The following is a 16,262-nucleotide window of genomic DNA, read 5'->3' as shown; positions in this document are numbered from 1 at the left end:
GCCACACCTGGTCTTGCAGACGTAGCACTACTAGATGCCATGAGGTCTTTAACGAGTAAAGCCAAAAAAGCCATGTTAAAGAAGCTTTTCCATCACTAAAGTCTGCCCTAGTTATGTACAGGTGAACATGTGCGTGCCAGTCTGAGCAGGGATGGCACAGAGGTTCACCTTTTACATCAACTCTAGTCACAGGACTGCTGTGCTTGAGGATTTGAGGCCCCCCAAACTACGGAAAGGACGGGCATAGCAGGCTAGTACCCCCCCCCCCAATCCCCCGCTCTTAGAATTTAGTGATCCTGGCTCCTTTCTCTCAGTCTCCTTGCCCATGGTCATGCAGAAAGTTGTGCTGGTGGGGCACCTGGGTGGCTCAGTTGATTGAGCATCTGACTCTTGATTTTGGCTCAGGTCATGATCCCAGGGTCATGGGATTGAGCCCCGCACTGGGCTCCACACTGAGCATGAAGCCTGCTTGGGATTTTCTCTCTCCCTCCCTCTCTCGAAAACAAAACAAAACAAAACAAAAATCTCTCTCTCTCTCTCTCTCTCTCTCCCCCTCTGCCTCTCTTTCCGGCTTGTGCGTGTGCTCTCTCTCTCTCTCTCTCTCAAAAAAAAAAAAAAAAAAAAAAAAAAAAAAAAAAAAAAAAAAAAAAAAGTTGTGCTAGAATCTCGTGGCATCTGGTCAACCTGTTTTAGTTGGGAGGGGGGGTGGAGAATGATGTCACGTCTAGCGAAGGCAGTGGTTCTCAAGCAGGGGCAGTTTTGTCCCTGGGGGACATCTACAATGTCTGGAGATAATTCTGGCTTATTAGTGGGTGTTACTGGCATGTAGTGAGCGGAGGCCAAGGCTGCGGCTACACATCCTCCTACAACGCACAGGACAGCCCCCCACAATAAAGAATTATCCATCCTGCGATGTCAGTAGTGCTAAGGCCTAGAAACCTTGAGCTAAGGAGACCAGGCAGGAGCCAGAAATGTGGCACCAGGATTCCAAAGAACAACTGAGCCTTAACAGATAAGGAATGACTGTGAAGAGGTGACGGCAGAGGAGTGAAGAGTCATCTTTGGAAACAGCGTCATAGAGAGACAAGGAGGAGAGGGAGGCAGGGAGCATGGAAGGAGCCCTCAGCCAAGGGTGGTTGCCAGAGACTTAAGCCGCTACCTGCGGACGCGCCAGGGGGCCAGGGAGAAGCAATACCACCTACCATTCTGGCAATCCTAGGCAGCATGGAGACAGACCTGGTGCCAGGGGAGCACAAGCTTGATCCTGCCTCAGTGTACCAGCAAAGCAACAATCTCTGCGCAACTGGGAGGCAGAAAGGCACGATGGAACGTGTGACAGAGACACTGAAGGGTGAGGGGACAATGGACTGGGAGTCCCGTGTGCATTGCTGCTTGTTGGGAAGGCCGTGCAGAGCCATCATTTCCTTACCTATCAGATTAAAGGGCTGGATTTTTTCCAGTTATCTGCAGCTCTAAAAGAGTCCTCAATTCTAGATTTCAATACAAAAGGTGTTAGACACAAATGTAGGTTATGTGGCCACACTGATTCGCGTGGGGCTACAGGAGAGAGTGATTGCATAACCTTGTGCAGTTACGGAAGCTTGGTGTTGACATTTAGGATTTCTCTGCAGTGACAGGAAGTACAGGCGCTTTTATACCCTGCGGGTGGCGTATACGTCTGTCCCAACCGGACTGAGAACACACTCGCATCAATATATCAAAATGTAAAATGACATACCTTCTCTTGGAGCTATATGATATATGAGAACTTATGCTAAGGAGATAATCAGATGAGTGAACGAAGATGTTAGGAAGCAGGGCAAATATGGAAATGACTTAAATGCTGCGGGGGGTGGGGGGAAGTTAAAGAAAACGTTTATCTACACAATGCAATACAATGTAGCCATCAAAAAGGCTGACGGTCGCTAACCTAGAAAAAGTTTATATTAGGTATGAAAAAAAAACGCAAACAGCTGCGAAACAACACATACGTATGATTGCACGTCCATGAGGTCACCCATCTATGAATCTGTATGTCTAGATGTGGTTCTAGGCAGAGAGAAGACTGGCAGATTTGGGGGCACCTGCTCAATTTTCAACTGGCTACAACAAGCTAGTATTATATATGTATCCTGGGAAAGCTTAACAACATTAAAATATTCCCACCCGTAGGACTAAAAGGTACAGCACAGGGAATAGAGTAGATGGTATTGCAACAGTGTTGTGTGGGACCCATGGCAGCTACACCTGTGGTGATGACATAATGTACAGAGTTGGTGAATCACCATGTTGTACACCTGAAACCAATGTAACGTTGTGTGTCAACTATCCTCAAAGAAACAAAGTTTTTAAATGTTCCCACCAAATAAAAGGTTCAGGCTACCTGAAAATGTAGGACTCTGTGTCCTTCCAGGGGGGATTTAAGTAAGCTCCTTTGGTGCAGGATATCAGGTCCATTTGGTGCTGCACCTCCCTAAGCGGGATAAAGGTGGGGACACATTGAGGCCTTGGGGAACTGAGTTCTCCCACATGACGAGATGACGATCCAAGGGGCTGCAGAACAGTTGGAAGAAAACAGGGCTAGCTCTCTCTCTCCTTTGCCTCTCAGGTTTTGAGGAGTGAGATGTTGGTGTGGTCCCCTCACTGTCCTTCCTTACCCGTCGTCTTGGCCGTGGGTGGACAAGGACACTGGGCCAGGGTGACCATATTTGCCTGTGAAAAGAGGCTCTTTTTAAAGCTCCTTCCATTCTCTGCTGGCAACGACATGAATAAAAAGTACTCAGTGGGTGGAAAGGTATCAAGAAAGAAAATTCTTCCTCTTGACTTTCTTCTCAAAATAAAACAAGATAAGAAATACACTAGTAAGTATGATAGAGGACACGAACTGAATCTTTGAGGTGGTGCTCAGACCACCCACAGGAGAATCACCTGGGGACCTGCTTGCCAAGCAAGGCAGCTGGCAGGAAACGGTCAGCTGAAGGGCTCCTTCCTTTCACAGAGTCCTGCACTCAGGGGTTGAGCTCCCAGGAGACCACAGGCAGCCAACTCGGGGTTCCCTCCCAACTAAGACTCAATGGAAGCAGGTCAGAATGCACAGTTAGCACAAAACTTGGACCGGATCCCTTGTGGTGAAAAACCCTTTGGCACTGCTCATAGCTGATGGGCCAAGTTCCGGCTCCTTCACTGACATTTGAGGCTGGCACTGGTTGCCACTGCTGACCTCTCCAGCGGTAGCTAGCTATGCCACAACCTCTCATACTCTACTCTCTTTCTCTCAACCAGCTTTGTGCTCACCCAGTGTGCTCTATGGTCACACGGAGTCCTCTGCAGATACCCAGGGCCCCCTCGGGGAGCACACACCTCTTCACAGGTCAGGCCTGGGCCCAGGAATCCCCTCCTATGGGAGGCATCACCTTCTAGTCTGTGCCCTGTAATTCCTTGTGCAGAGGATGCTTGAAATCTACACTTAAATGCGCACAAAAGGCAAGGACTGCAACTTGTCCCTCTCTGTATCACCAAAGCCTAGCAGAGCATCAACAAGGATGTAAGTCTAGCTGAAGGAATTAGAGGCTCAATGCCAGCATTTCCAAACAACTATCAGACCACCTACTGGCCATAGCATTGGCCCTGACCATGCACGGGGCTAAGGGGCAACCCTCCCAGCCAGGAGTTAGGACTGTCTCCCTCCTTCTACCAGGTCAGACCAATCACACAAAAAAGCCCTTCTGAAAGCAAGTGTGGGCTCAGGAAGGAAAGAAGGTGTTGCAGGGGCATGAGAGTGAGTCCAGAACTCCCCCTCCCCCAATTCTAAAGGCTCTTCTCCTGATGGGCATGTTTCTCCAGCCTTCAACCTCCCCCAAAATAATCCCTGACTAAATGATGTCCTTGTAAGTGCATGCACCACACTCCTACAAAATAAGCTGGACTCGAGTGGTGAAGAGAAAGACTTTTTTTAAAAGTCACCACAAGCTATGACGAAAATTGGTTGGTGGTTAAGAAGCAAAATGCTTACATTCACAAGACCCCCCCCCCCCTCCTCTCCAGCCTGTTTGACTAGAAGATCAGAGCTCTTTTTAGATCTTTTTAGATTAGAGATGATTCTAGAATGTCAGTTCTTTACCTTTTGTAGATCATGGATGGCCCCTCTGAGGTGGGAAGGTAGTGTAAGGTGGACCTAGGGTCTCTCTCTAAAGCTCCTCCACCAGTTTTCTATGCTGGATACTCTCCTACTGACCAGGTAAGGGACCTTGGGCAAGTTACTGTTCACAGCCTCAGTTTCCTATTTTGTAAGATGGGATGGGTTAGAAAATTACTTTGAAATCATCGGAAAATACTTTGCAAGATTGCTCTAAGCATGAAATTAAAATTATGAAATGTTCCCAGCTTAGAGAAGGTGCTTAAATGTTTGTTCTTGCACCTTCTTGACTTTGTTCCCAGGAGAGATTCCCTCAGTCTCTCTTCCCTCCCCCTCTCACTTTGTCCACTCAGAGGCTCCCCCATCAGAGCCCTGCTGCCATCTCAGCTCCGCCGGAGGCCTGTGTGGGATCGTCACCCATCATTTAGAATATTGTTTCCATGGGAAATGGCTCTGAGGTTCTAGGCAGCCCCCTCCACTCAGAAACCAACTTTTGGAACAGCAGCCACTTGGGCGGGCGTTGGCGGCTGAGCACTGGTTCTCATGGCAACCACTGCTCCTACAGCCCCTCCCAGTCCACGGGCAACTCAAACCTTTGCTCATACTGGAAACTTCTTCCTAAAAGACAGTAGTGCTGCCTGGACAATTTTAATAACACGTATACAAAAACTTTGGGCATCTCTAACCAGAGAAATAAGCTTTTTTTGGCTGCTGTCTTTGGCTTCCTTTCTCTCTCAGGGTTAGCACCATCTTGCAAGGTTTGAAGTTGTTTCCTGAATGGCAGATTCGTCTCCCCATGTAGCTCAGAAGCTCCACCGGGACAAAAGCCACATCTCCTTATTCCGTTGCCTTTTACGGGGCCAGGCAGGGCCCGAAACACAGGAGGCTCAAGGTCTATTCACTGACTGACTGCTGGATACTGCCCCAGTGAAGCCTTCTACCCACCCAGCTCTCCCTTAGGCCAAGAAGCAGGGGTGATGCTCCCAGGAGGTGGGGGGCTAGGTAGACAGACAACCCCACAATAACCTCTTCACCCAGCAAATGTCAAAGTGTGCATGGAGGGTTCTAAGAACTCCTGGGGACAGTCTTGTACAAAGCCTCCCTTGGTTCTCAGGGGGACACTAGGGGCAGGGATGTCATTAACAGCCTATGACTACAGTCAGGTAACTTGAGTTCTTTTCTTATGTTTGCTTATTTATTATTTTTGAGAGAGAGAGAGAAAGAGAGAGCACAAGCAGGGGAGGGGCAGAGAGAGACACACAATAGGAAGTAAGCTCTAGGCTCTGAGCTGTTAGAACAGAGCTGGACACGGGGCTCAAACTCATGAACTGTGAGATCAGGACCTGAGCTGAAGTCAGACACTTAAATGGGCGACCGAGCCACCCAGGCATCCCCAGGCAGCTTGAGTTCTATTTGTGTCTCTGATATGGACTCCCTGTGTGACCTGAAACAAGTTTCTTAACTTCCAGGAGCCTGTCTGCCCACCTATAAAACAGGAGAACAGGACGCTCCTGTGAGGCCCCTGTGAAAAAGACCAAGGGGCCCTCAGCAAGGGCATATTTGTACTGACAGGTGAAGTGGTTGGACCCTTGGTCTCCTTCCAACCTGGTAGACCCCAGTGGTTTGGACCACTTGCCTGCTGCATCCACAGCCCTAAGAGCGCCTGCACTGCACAGGGCCACTGGAGGACCCAATACAGTAGCCAATGTAAATGCCTGGGTAACAGAGGGCTCCAGCAGCCCCCAAAATGGCTGTGTCCAGTGGCTAGGATCCTTTACCAAGTCTGTTGCATTCTCCCAGATTGCCAGTTTCTAGGGCTTCTACAGGGCTTTTTTCCCAAAAGAATAGCCCAACACATTCCCCGTTTTTTAAGTGGGCGCACAAAAAAGAGGTAGCCTGGGGGCGCCTGGGTGGCCCAGTCAGTTAGGCGTCCGACTCTCGATTCCAGCTCTGGTTATGATCCCACGGTTCATGAGTTCAAGCTCCACGTCAGCCTCTGCGCTGACAGCTTAGAGCCTGCTTGGGATACTCTCTCTCTCCCTCTCGCTCTCTTTGTCCCCTCCCCCACTCATGCTCACTCGCCCTCTCTCTCTCTCAAAATAAATAAACTAAACAAACAAACAAAAAGAAATAGCTTGCCTTGCAAACATTGTCAAGGGGTCCACAGGCTCCCTGGCCTCTCTGTGCACCCCATCCCCGTAGCCAGCACCACTTCCAAAGCAATGCCATACACTCCTGGCCAGAACAACTGATGCCCAGGAGAGACTCCATCGCAATTACACTCCCCACCATTCAGTGGGCAGCTGCGGTGGACTGGCCGGACACCAAAGGTCATGCTGGGAACCGTCACACCATACTGCCTTCAATTCCTTGGGTGATTAGTTTTATAGCATCACAGCATTTCTTTGACTGTCATGGTGACTTCACTAACCCACAGGGCACTCTTCATCCTTGTCCGTAGCTTCCTTGGCTACACGACTAAAGGACCACAGATTCTTGGAGCTGGGGCGGTGGCCAACACAGAGCCTCTGCAAAGATGCTGCTAACTTTATTGAAAGTTTAGTTTTCATTGCTTTTTGCCTCTCTACTTCTACACTAAACATTTTAAAGATCCCCCCACCCCCCCTGCCCAGGAACCTTATCAGTTGAACTGCAAGTCATCTGATAAATAAAGGTAGAAGAGGGGGAACATTTACTATTAATGGAGCTGCTGTGAGAGCGAATGGACTTTCCATCCCATTGAGCTGAATCAGCTCTGGGAAGCTAATCTCATCTCCATGATGTCTGGGTGTGCCCAGCTCAGGGGGATGAGGACAGGCTGGGGGGAGTGACCCCACCCGTGTGGAGGAAATGGCTCTGCATTCCAGGAGCTGCCCTTCCCTTCTGCACAATTCCCAGAAATGGGCAGCTTCCCCAGGGCTGCTGCCTTGCAGGCTGAGCATAAATGGTGTGCCGTCCCACCAGGGGTCTAGGCCATTGGTGTATCCCTTAGGACTTCACTCTCCTCTCCCTCAGACCTTGCTCCAGCCTGTTGTCTCACATGGCTGCTAATCCCAGCCCAGCCATGTCACTGCACTACTCACCCCTCCAGGAAGCCAGTGCATTCAGCTCACTCCAGTATTAAGACTTAACCACCCATCCAACCATGTGCAGAATTTTGTGCGATAAAGGACCTTAAATACCACTGGCTTTTAGATGGTGAGTATGTGGCGCAGGGGCCATTCCTCCTGTCCCCAGAGCCACGCAGGCATCATAATTGACCACTGTCCTCTTCTGGCTCAGTCGTGAACCCTTTTTGATGCAGCACCTTGGCAGCCAGAACCAGGTGACTGATCCAGAGAGGAAACTTGTTTGCCACCCCAGATCTAACCCACCACTCTTCCGATTCCCTCCAAAACGTATCACGTACCGGCCGTCCTGTTCTGGGTGGGGGCGCGCAGGACCTTTAGGGGGAACCTGCCTGGTTGTCTCTGGAAAATTCTATTACCCAAGTCTTGTGCTAATACATCAGCCCCTACTTTTCTACCCCATCAGATCCAAACTCCTCTGCCGGGACCACACCTGGACTGCTGGCAGAGATGGTCAGATAGGGATCGAGAGATCCAGGCAAAGGCCAATGTTTGAAGTAAGCCAGGGGAGGGATGCAGTGCCCTTGGCCGTACTCATGACCCCCAAGTCCCATATACTTCCTTGTATCACTGCTCATACTTGTGTCTTACCCGCTAGCCCGAGAGTGACTCCTGATAAGGCCTAGAGCTGAGCCACTTTATGACCCAGCAGTGTAAGTCCCAGAGTAGGTGTGTAGAAATACCTACTGTAATAATTACAAGAGTGGTCAATGCTAAAAACAACTAATGATTAATTAATTAATTAATTAATGTAAGTGATGTGTCTGATGCTGTTGGAAGATTTTACCACGTTAGCTCATTTAATTCTCACAACAGCCCTATACGGAATGACTCTGATTATCCCCATTTTATAGTTGAAGAAACTGAAGTACAACAAAGTAACTTTTCTGAGGTCATCCAGCTAGAAAGGGGCAGTGCTAGGCTCTGAAACCACACAGTATGGCTCCAGAGCCCGTGGCCAGTCCATCATCCTAGGCATTTGTTCATGGCTGGCGAAATGGTGAGTGGGTACAGGGTCAGGCCAGGCCAGAGGCAGCAGACCCAGGAGTGCTGGGAAGAGGTCAGCAGTGAGCCGGGAGAGTGATGTCTGAGTCAGAGAGGCCTCCAAGGCCACATCCCTGCTCCTGTGGGGGAGGCGGCCGAGCAGGTCAGGGCCCAAGAGGCACCCAGGGCATGTGCCTAGTCACAAGGAACAGGCACGCCCCCACTCCCAACTGGGACAAAGTATGCCAAACAGTGTCCGGCCACATGCTCCTTCCCTCAGGACCAGGGAGGAGGCTGGGGGATCAGGCAGCTAACCCTGTGGGAGCACCAGGTAGCTTTGAGACCCATTTTCCAGCACTTCTGTCTGGGCCCCTCTCCACTGTGCTGGTCGCTGCCTTAGGCCCAGTCTGTCTCCTCGTGCTCCTGGACACCAGCTGGTCCCTACCCAGCTTGGGGCCGGCCCCTCCCCTGGAGCCCGTCATCACAGAGCCTGAGCCACTGACTCAGGCAGCCTGCAACTTTAAGCAAGTTACTTATCTTCTGCACCTTGGTTTCCTCTTCTGTAGAGGTGGGCACAGTGGCTACACTTGCCTCATGGTGGTCACAACAGGCTACACTGATTTGCCTGGCTGTGTCTGGCCCACCGCAAGCGCTCAGTAAACATCAAGTTGTTACCATCAGCAACATTCTTCAAAACCCATCTCAAGCCCTTCCTCCTGCAGGAAGCCCTCCTGCCTCTCTCCAGAGTCCTGCCCGAGCTCATGCCCTGCGAACTGGCTGGTTCCAAAGCTGACAACTCAACAGAACTCAGCCCTCACCACTCCTTCTGGGGTGTGCTCTCACGCTGGCTGTGTATGGGCCTCAGCCCCCCCATTCTGCCCTGGGGGGGCATCTTGCCACAACTCTTTCTGCCGTCCCTAGGGAGTCTGACCAACAAGAAAAGCCAGGAGAGACTGGGTAGCCCGCAGGGCAGAAACTCTGAATATTCCAGAAGCTCTGAGGAGAGGGAAGCAGATGGGGAAGGGATACAGGGTCAGGTGGGAAGAGGAAGGTCAAGCAGGCCGGCCGGCACAATGAGGCAGGACCATGCAAGGTGGCATTCGGTCTCCCCATTCGGTCTCTCTGTCTCTGGGGAGACAGAGTCAGGAATGTTAGGGCATTTGCCCAGGGGAACAGCGTGGTAACGGGGAAAGCTGGGACCTGGCAACTAAAAACTAAAGCTCTGCCTCGCTCACCACCCAGCTAGACCAGGGCACCTGGTAGGTCTGAGGCTCTGGGAACAGAGGGGTTAGCGAGGGCCCCAGGGTCTTAAGGTCCACATAGACCTTCAAAACAACATGCCCCCCCCCCCCCACCGGCATCTCTGCCTCACGGGGTATTGACACCGGGCCTCTCAACCTCCAAGCTCCCACCCCGGCACCCTCCACCATGTCCCCATGTCCTACCACCACAGGGAGGGTGGCAGTGAACTCCAGGGGTGCGGGCAGGGCTGCCACCTGGGTCACAGCTTCCTTCAGAGCAGCTAGGGCAGAGAGGAGGAAGTGGCTTTATGATTGAATTCTTACTCTCAGCCCCAGGGGCCTATTAATATGTACCTAGTGCTGGGGCTGGGGCTGGGGCAGTCTCTCCTCAGCCGAGGAGAACTTCCGCAGCCTCACACGGGAGCCTGCATGCCCACTGGGAAAGTCATTCTGGCAGTCACCCCACCAGCGAGGGGTGGCTTCTGCGCACTCTGGGAGTCCCCAAAGTGAGGACCCTCAGACCCCGGCGGGCCACCACCGTCCTATTCTCTCCTCATTCCGCCACAGCAGCCTCCTCACAGCTCCTCAGGGGGCTGCTCAGGCTCAACCCTTCTCCGAATGGACTCAGCCAGGGGTGCCTGGGTGGCTCAGTCCGTTAAGCATCCAACTTCATTCAGGTCATGATCTCACAGTCTGTGAGTTCAAGCCCCGTATCGGGCTCTGTGCTGACAGCTCAGAGCCTGGAGCCCGCTTCAGATTCTGTGTCTCCCTCTCTCTGCCCCTTCCCCACTCACATTCTATCTCTCTTTCTCTCTCAAAAATAAACAAAACATTAAAAAAATTTTTTTTAATTTTTAAACATTAAATTTTTTTTAAAGCCAACAACCCCCCCCCCCTCGAGACCCCTTGTCTCTCCTTCCTGCCCTCTTCCTCCCCTAGCAGCTCAAACACCTCTCCTCCCTCAGATCCAAGGCCAAGGCCTAGCAAGTCTGCCACTCATGGCAGGTGCACCTCAGGGGCTCAGCTCTGCCCCCCATATCCTCCCACCCCTCCAGCACTATCGGTCCTTAAACAGCCCTGGAGCATACTGCTTCCCCCTGAAAAACTACCCACGGGTGTCCGAAGCTCTCCCACTGACCAGAGCATTCCAGGCCCTCCTTGAACAGCCCCCAGCACCACTGGCCTCCTCATGCAGCCTCTCTGCTGATTCCTAGTGTGGCATCCTTGAGGACAGGGACTCCGGCCCCTGGCAGAGCACCTCGGAGTCTGCCAATGAAAGTTCTCTGCCTGCCCTGTCTTTTCACCTTCCCTCCGCCTACGAAAATATTCCCTCTCTACGGAGAAGCCCCCCTGCTTTTCCCAGCATCCTGAAGTGATCCCTTCCTCCCCAGCCCTCTCCTGCCTTCCAGGCCTCCATCCATGCAGCCACCTCGCTTGTGTCTGGGGAGTGCTGGCCAGGTGGCAGGTGGCAGGGTGCTCTGCAGCCATTACGCCATTTGACTCCTCACAGCCAAGAAGGTGCCATGTAGCACCTGTTAGTGATCAACCCTGAGGTCACAGAGGTTCTGTGGCTTGTCTGTCTGTGAGTCTGACCACAAAGCTCCCAGCTTGGCCACAGGGCCATTCTACCTCTTCTGGGGAACAAGCCCCCCTCCTTCTCCCTTCAAATCTGGGAGCCAGGGAGCTGTTTCCCTGTCAGATTCCTCCACTAGGGTAGGGTTGGGGTCTGAGGGCCAGACCTCATCTTTGTTACCTCTCTAGAGCCTGGGCACAGCTTTCTGCACAGAGACACTGCAGGGGTCTGCTGTCGGCATTTCCACAATGCAGGGTTGACACTGGGAGGCAGCCAGAATTCTGGCTCGGGTAGAGGGTAGGGCAGAGGTGGTGCGGGCACTATACCCGATGGGCCAGCTGGGTCCCAGAGTAGTGAATGGTGGCTCTCATAAGGGACATATCACGTGAGGAGTTCCATTGGACACACATGGGCACCGGCCCATCAGGAGAAGTAGGTCACAGTGAGGGAGTCCTTACTTGCCACTCACACTTCCAAAACACCGAGCCCCCTGCAGCTCCCAGGTCCCAGCTCCCTGACCACTCCACCTGCTGGTCTGGGGATGCCACACCCTGTCCCTGGAGCCTGCTGGTGACAGCAAGGCAAATCTCCCGGTACTGTCCTTCCCCTGAGTAGTGTGTGTGTGTGTGTAGCACAGCTTCACAGACTGTCCTTCAAAACTGCGTCAGCCCAGAGCTGCCTGTCTCATGGAACTGTGGCCTCACACTAGCACACTAGGAAGTAAGTGGCCCAGCAGAAGGGCAAGGGTGGTGCCAGACAGCACAGGGAAGGCCTCGAGGCCAGGGACAGTCATTGCTCTGTGTCAGCAGCCCCCCTGCCAGGAGATGGACACTTTTGCCAGGCTGACTATGGCTGAACTTCAGCCCTCCAATCCTGGCTGACCCACTATCTGAACTGCTTTCCCTTGCAGTAGCGGAAAGAGGCATGTGGGAGACAACTGAACATCCCAGCCTCACATGTTCGGAGAGGCCAGGTCGATAAATGAGAGAGGCAGGTGAGTGCAGGCAGCAGGGAGAAGTGGAGCCTGCAGCAAATCGGAGACTGCTGTTACCCTCCACCAACTGCTCCAACATGAACCTATCTGTAAAGGGGTTGCCAGATAGCCTAAATTGTTTAAGAGTAGCCAGGAATCTGAATTTTACATGAGACTGAGTTTTTGACATTAGCTACCTGTTAAAAAGTTTTATACATTGTATAAAGCAAACGAATCATCCTTGGGTGGCTCCGGCCCACAGGGGCACCTGCCCCCAGCCCTGGCCACCTCAAGCATACTTCAGCATGCCCACATTGAGTGGGAGCTGACAACTCCTTGCACTGCCCTGGCCTGGCTTCGGCCACAAAGAGGCATGATTAAAAAAGGACGTGGAAATGACACTGAGGAGTAACAGCAGCAGGGGTTACTCAGCCTAGAGACTTTGCAGGGGCATAGTCATTAGGGGGAGGGCACACAGCCCACCCGAAGAGTGTTCAGAACCCAGGGAGGTAAAGGGCAGAAAGACATATTCAGAAACGACCGTTGCTTTGATTTGTTTCTATCATTTATATTCACGATGTCAAGCACCATTCATGAAAAATGTTAAAATTTTTATGTTGAAGCTAAAATGAGAAAGAAACATGGTCCAGGCTCTTGCCTGAGGTGGGAAGAAGCAATCCAATCTCCATTTTAAAAGAGTAACCAGACTGTAGAGATCTGGGCTGGAGCAAAATAAAAGGGAAACTTCCTGAAAACGAGGTGGGCATGACAATGAGCAGCTGGGGAGGTTGTGGGGGTTTCCTTGCAAAGGCCTATGAAGCGAGGAAGGAATAGGACCCAGCAGCCTGGCTCTGGAGGGGTGCACCAGGGCTGGAAGTGGGGTGGTAACTTTTCAGGGACCCTCTCAAAGTCCCGATTTTAAGCCCACCCCGCTGGAAAGGCAGGAGGCAACTTTTCACATCTCACTCTCCAAGTGCAAAACATTGCTGCATTTCTCCCACCTATTTCTCCCTTCCATTCCTCACCAGCCTAGCCAGGCCAGACAGCTGTGCCTGGGTGGGGGAGGAGGCAGTGAGCACGGCTGGCAGACCAGCTCCATTCCCAAGGGGTGCGACCCACCCAGGAGCCACCACCGGCCTCCCACCTGTTTTTTCCACATACAGCACTTTTATCAAAAGTCCCGCATCAAAGCATTTGCCCCTCTGCTAGGTATGTGGCCCTAGGCCACTGCTCAATCTGTTTGTGCCTCAGTTTCCTCACTTGACAGAGAGATGCCAGCCCCTGAGATGAACTGAGGTATTACTACTCCTGCTGCTTGGCCATCCCAGGATTTAACAAGGAAGCACATTTTATTTCTGATGATGGAGGAATGACCAGCATCCACAACCCATGCTGACTTGTTTCAGGGATGCATAGAAAGAGGGAAGCTTCAGAGCTATGCCCCGCCCTACAGCCCATCTCAGGGGACCATCAGGGGACCTTCCCAGGGGCATAACGGCCGAAGACAGAGCAGAAGTTAGGAGCATGGAAATAGGTCCGACACGTCCAGTGCTGAATCCTGGGTGCGTCATGTACTGGCCGTGTAACCTTGGAAAACATTATAAACCCCTCTATGCAAAACTATTGTTGGTAGTAGCAGCAACCAGCTGCAGGTGCAATCAGGCTGAGTCCTGTGGCCAGGATGGAGCATTATAATGCCTGTTTATTAAGTCCTGACAACATCCTCAGCACTCTACATCTACTCCCCTGAGCACGCCTTACCACACCCCAGACTAGGTGAGATATTACTGTTACACTCTTCTGGACACTCAGCTGTCCTTGACAGCCCTTTGCATTCCTTACTTATGTAATGTGTCAGTTCCATGAGCACAGGGCCTGTCCTCTGTTCTATTCTCCACCGTCCCTCGGGTGCCCAGCACATGCCTGATACAGAGTAGGTGCTCACTAAATATCTGTTGATTTACATCAGCTCTAATCCTCACGGCGATTCTGCAAGATGCTGTAACAGGAAGGAAAAAAAATTCACACTTGGGTTCGCTCTGATCATTGGGAAAGAAGCCCTAATTTAAGAATTTGAAGTGTCTCATACTGAAGGTGCTAGCTTACACCTAGCTAATGGTGTAAGGCTAGGGTGCAGAACTCTGGCTTAGACAGGCTCTTTGGTGGCTCTTTTCTGAGGCCAAAGTGTAGGCTCGCAGCCTAGTCCAGGACAGATGTCATTACTGCTTTGCAACCAAAAGTAATGGAAATTTGGAGTTCTCAGAAGTTCTGGGGAAAGCGTCCAGGAAAATTGGACCCTGGAAAATGGCAGTAAACTAGGCTTGAGGAGACAGGCAGGCAGGGAGAAATCCTTTAAGGGTGAGCAGGCAAGAGGAGGTTGTCTACTACTCAGTTTTAACTCCTGCCCTGTTCTGAACAATGGGTAACCCCCTTTCTTCCGAGCCCTTGGTGAAAGCCTGTTACACACACTGGCTGTGGCTTAGTGGGGCTTAGGGAATGAGGAAGCCAAGCTGATTGTATACATGCGTGGGGCAAAGTAGGGCAGATGACCAGGGAGACCAGATGGCCAGCGGACATGGTCCCCACTCTGAAATCCTCAGAAATACTGCAGATAGGGAGAGTTTTCATCAACACCTGGGTAATTTTTAAAGAAAAATAAATGATACACTCAGAGAATTTCTACAAGGAGAAAATGCTTTGGGGAGAATGAAGAAATACTGGGGAGAGCACCTCCCCATTTCCACACATGTGGGATGAAGGCCTGATCCAGCATAGCTAGATCAGGAAGAATGGGATGGGGTGGCTGGGACATCTTCATTGTTACCTGTTAGAGACCAGGCAAGGGAGGCTCACACTGATGGGGGAGGGGGGGGGGGGAAACCACCCTAGGTCACATGACAATAGGTAGTGGGGCAGAAATTGGAGACAGGGTCCTCTGGCCCTGCAGTCCCTGTCCCTTTCTGCTCTCCTGTGGGTCTTCTGAGGTGGGAAAGGAGACTGAGACTATCTGTGGCCCCTCTGGCTGCCAATTCTGCAGCCCTGCTGGGGGTCCCAGACCCTTGCCAGAGACCCTGCCTGGGGCCCTCTCCTTCCACACAAAGAGGCTCTCCCAGCCCTCCACCCTGTCTTTCCTATTCACTCACACCAACCCTAAATAGAAAAAAGTCCCTGTTAAATGCTTTATTAGAATGGTTATTTTGTTGGACTGCCAAGTGACCTACTCTTGCTCCCCCTTTCCATCCCTCCAGCCATCCCCAGTTTGAGTCCAGAAGTAAAACAAAGGCTTTGTTTCTTTATTTTGATTTCCTCTGTAAAATCTCAAACATGCAGGAAACACCCACCCAGTCCCAGATAAGTGGACTCAGGCCGCTGTCCACTGCGGGCGGGTGGGGTCGGGGGTCAGTGAGTGGGGGTGGACGGGAAGGTTCTGATGCCAGCTGACCTTAGCTCCCTGGGAGGCCAGAGGGCACCTGGGGCCTGGCTTCCTGGAGAAGGGCTGGGTGTGAGGAGCACCAGGCCTTCCCAGCTCCTCTGCCCAAAGAACCTCAACCTGAGGAATGTGGGTGTGGAGGGATGGCTGAGAAGACAGATCTCATACAGTTATTTTTTCATATATGCCCCCAAGGCTTTGGGACAGTGGCTCCACCCTTTTCCATCATCTCTAGTTACAATAAAGCCAGCATTGAAAGAAGAACACGATAGAGGCTATTTTGGGCAGCTGAGCCGACTTGTGAGAGAATGGTCCTTGCCAAGAAAGATGGGCTCGCCTCTATCTCCTCCGTGGGCCCTACATTTCCAGCGGAATTCAGATAGAAAGGGGTGAATGTGTGGGTTATCTAAGAAGGGGAATTTTCAAGAAGGTATGATGCAATTTTGTAAAGGGTAAAAAAAGAAACCTAAATGGAATTAAAATTAATTTTGCTTTTGAAATGAATACATAATGCTTTGGGGAGGCAAGAACTTTTCCCTTGACCCCCTGAGAATGATTAGTTCCAATGGGGTGGGTGGGCCTCCCCCAACTCCACCCACCAACCCTCTGGCAACCTCCACGCAGCTCCACATGCCCACAGACATTTTCACTGTTTGGGGACTTGGGTACAGTGTGGGTATTTGGTATAGCAGGGCCAGCCTATACCAAATATATATAGCAGATACTTAAGAAACCAGAACTTTTCTTTTGAAAGTGGGTTGCATTTCAAATAAAAAGGTGGTTTTTTTTTTTTTTTCA

General features: G+C 51.5%; 1 protein-coding gene across 4 annotated transcripts in view; it reads right to left on the bottom strand.

Moving 5' to 3' along the window:
• MRAS (muscle RAS oncogene homolog) overlaps positions 1 to 16,262 on the bottom strand; it is a 55,476-nt gene that overhangs the window by 30,993 nt on the left and 8,221 nt on the right. Inside the window, exon 1 of one of the 4 annotated variants that reach the window (XM_058730004.1) lies at positions 2,384 to 2,507. The exons of the other annotated variants lie outside the window; for them this stretch is intronic. The gene's annotated coding sequence lies outside the window, so the exon portion shown is untranslated. Of the gene's footprint in view, positions 1 to 2,383; positions 2,508 to 16,262 lie in introns of those variants that run through there. 4 annotated transcript variants of the gene reach the window in all.

Source organism: Neofelis nebulosa, chromosome 5, assembly GCF_028018385.1.
Source record: "Neofelis nebulosa isolate mNeoNeb1 chromosome 5, mNeoNeb1.pri, whole genome shotgun sequence".
In the NCBI taxonomy this organism is placed as follows: domain Eukaryota; kingdom Metazoa; phylum Chordata; class Mammalia; order Carnivora; family Felidae; genus Neofelis; species Neofelis nebulosa.
Note: the sequence above shows the minus strand (reverse complement) of the source record. Positions and strands in the feature narration are given on the sequence as shown.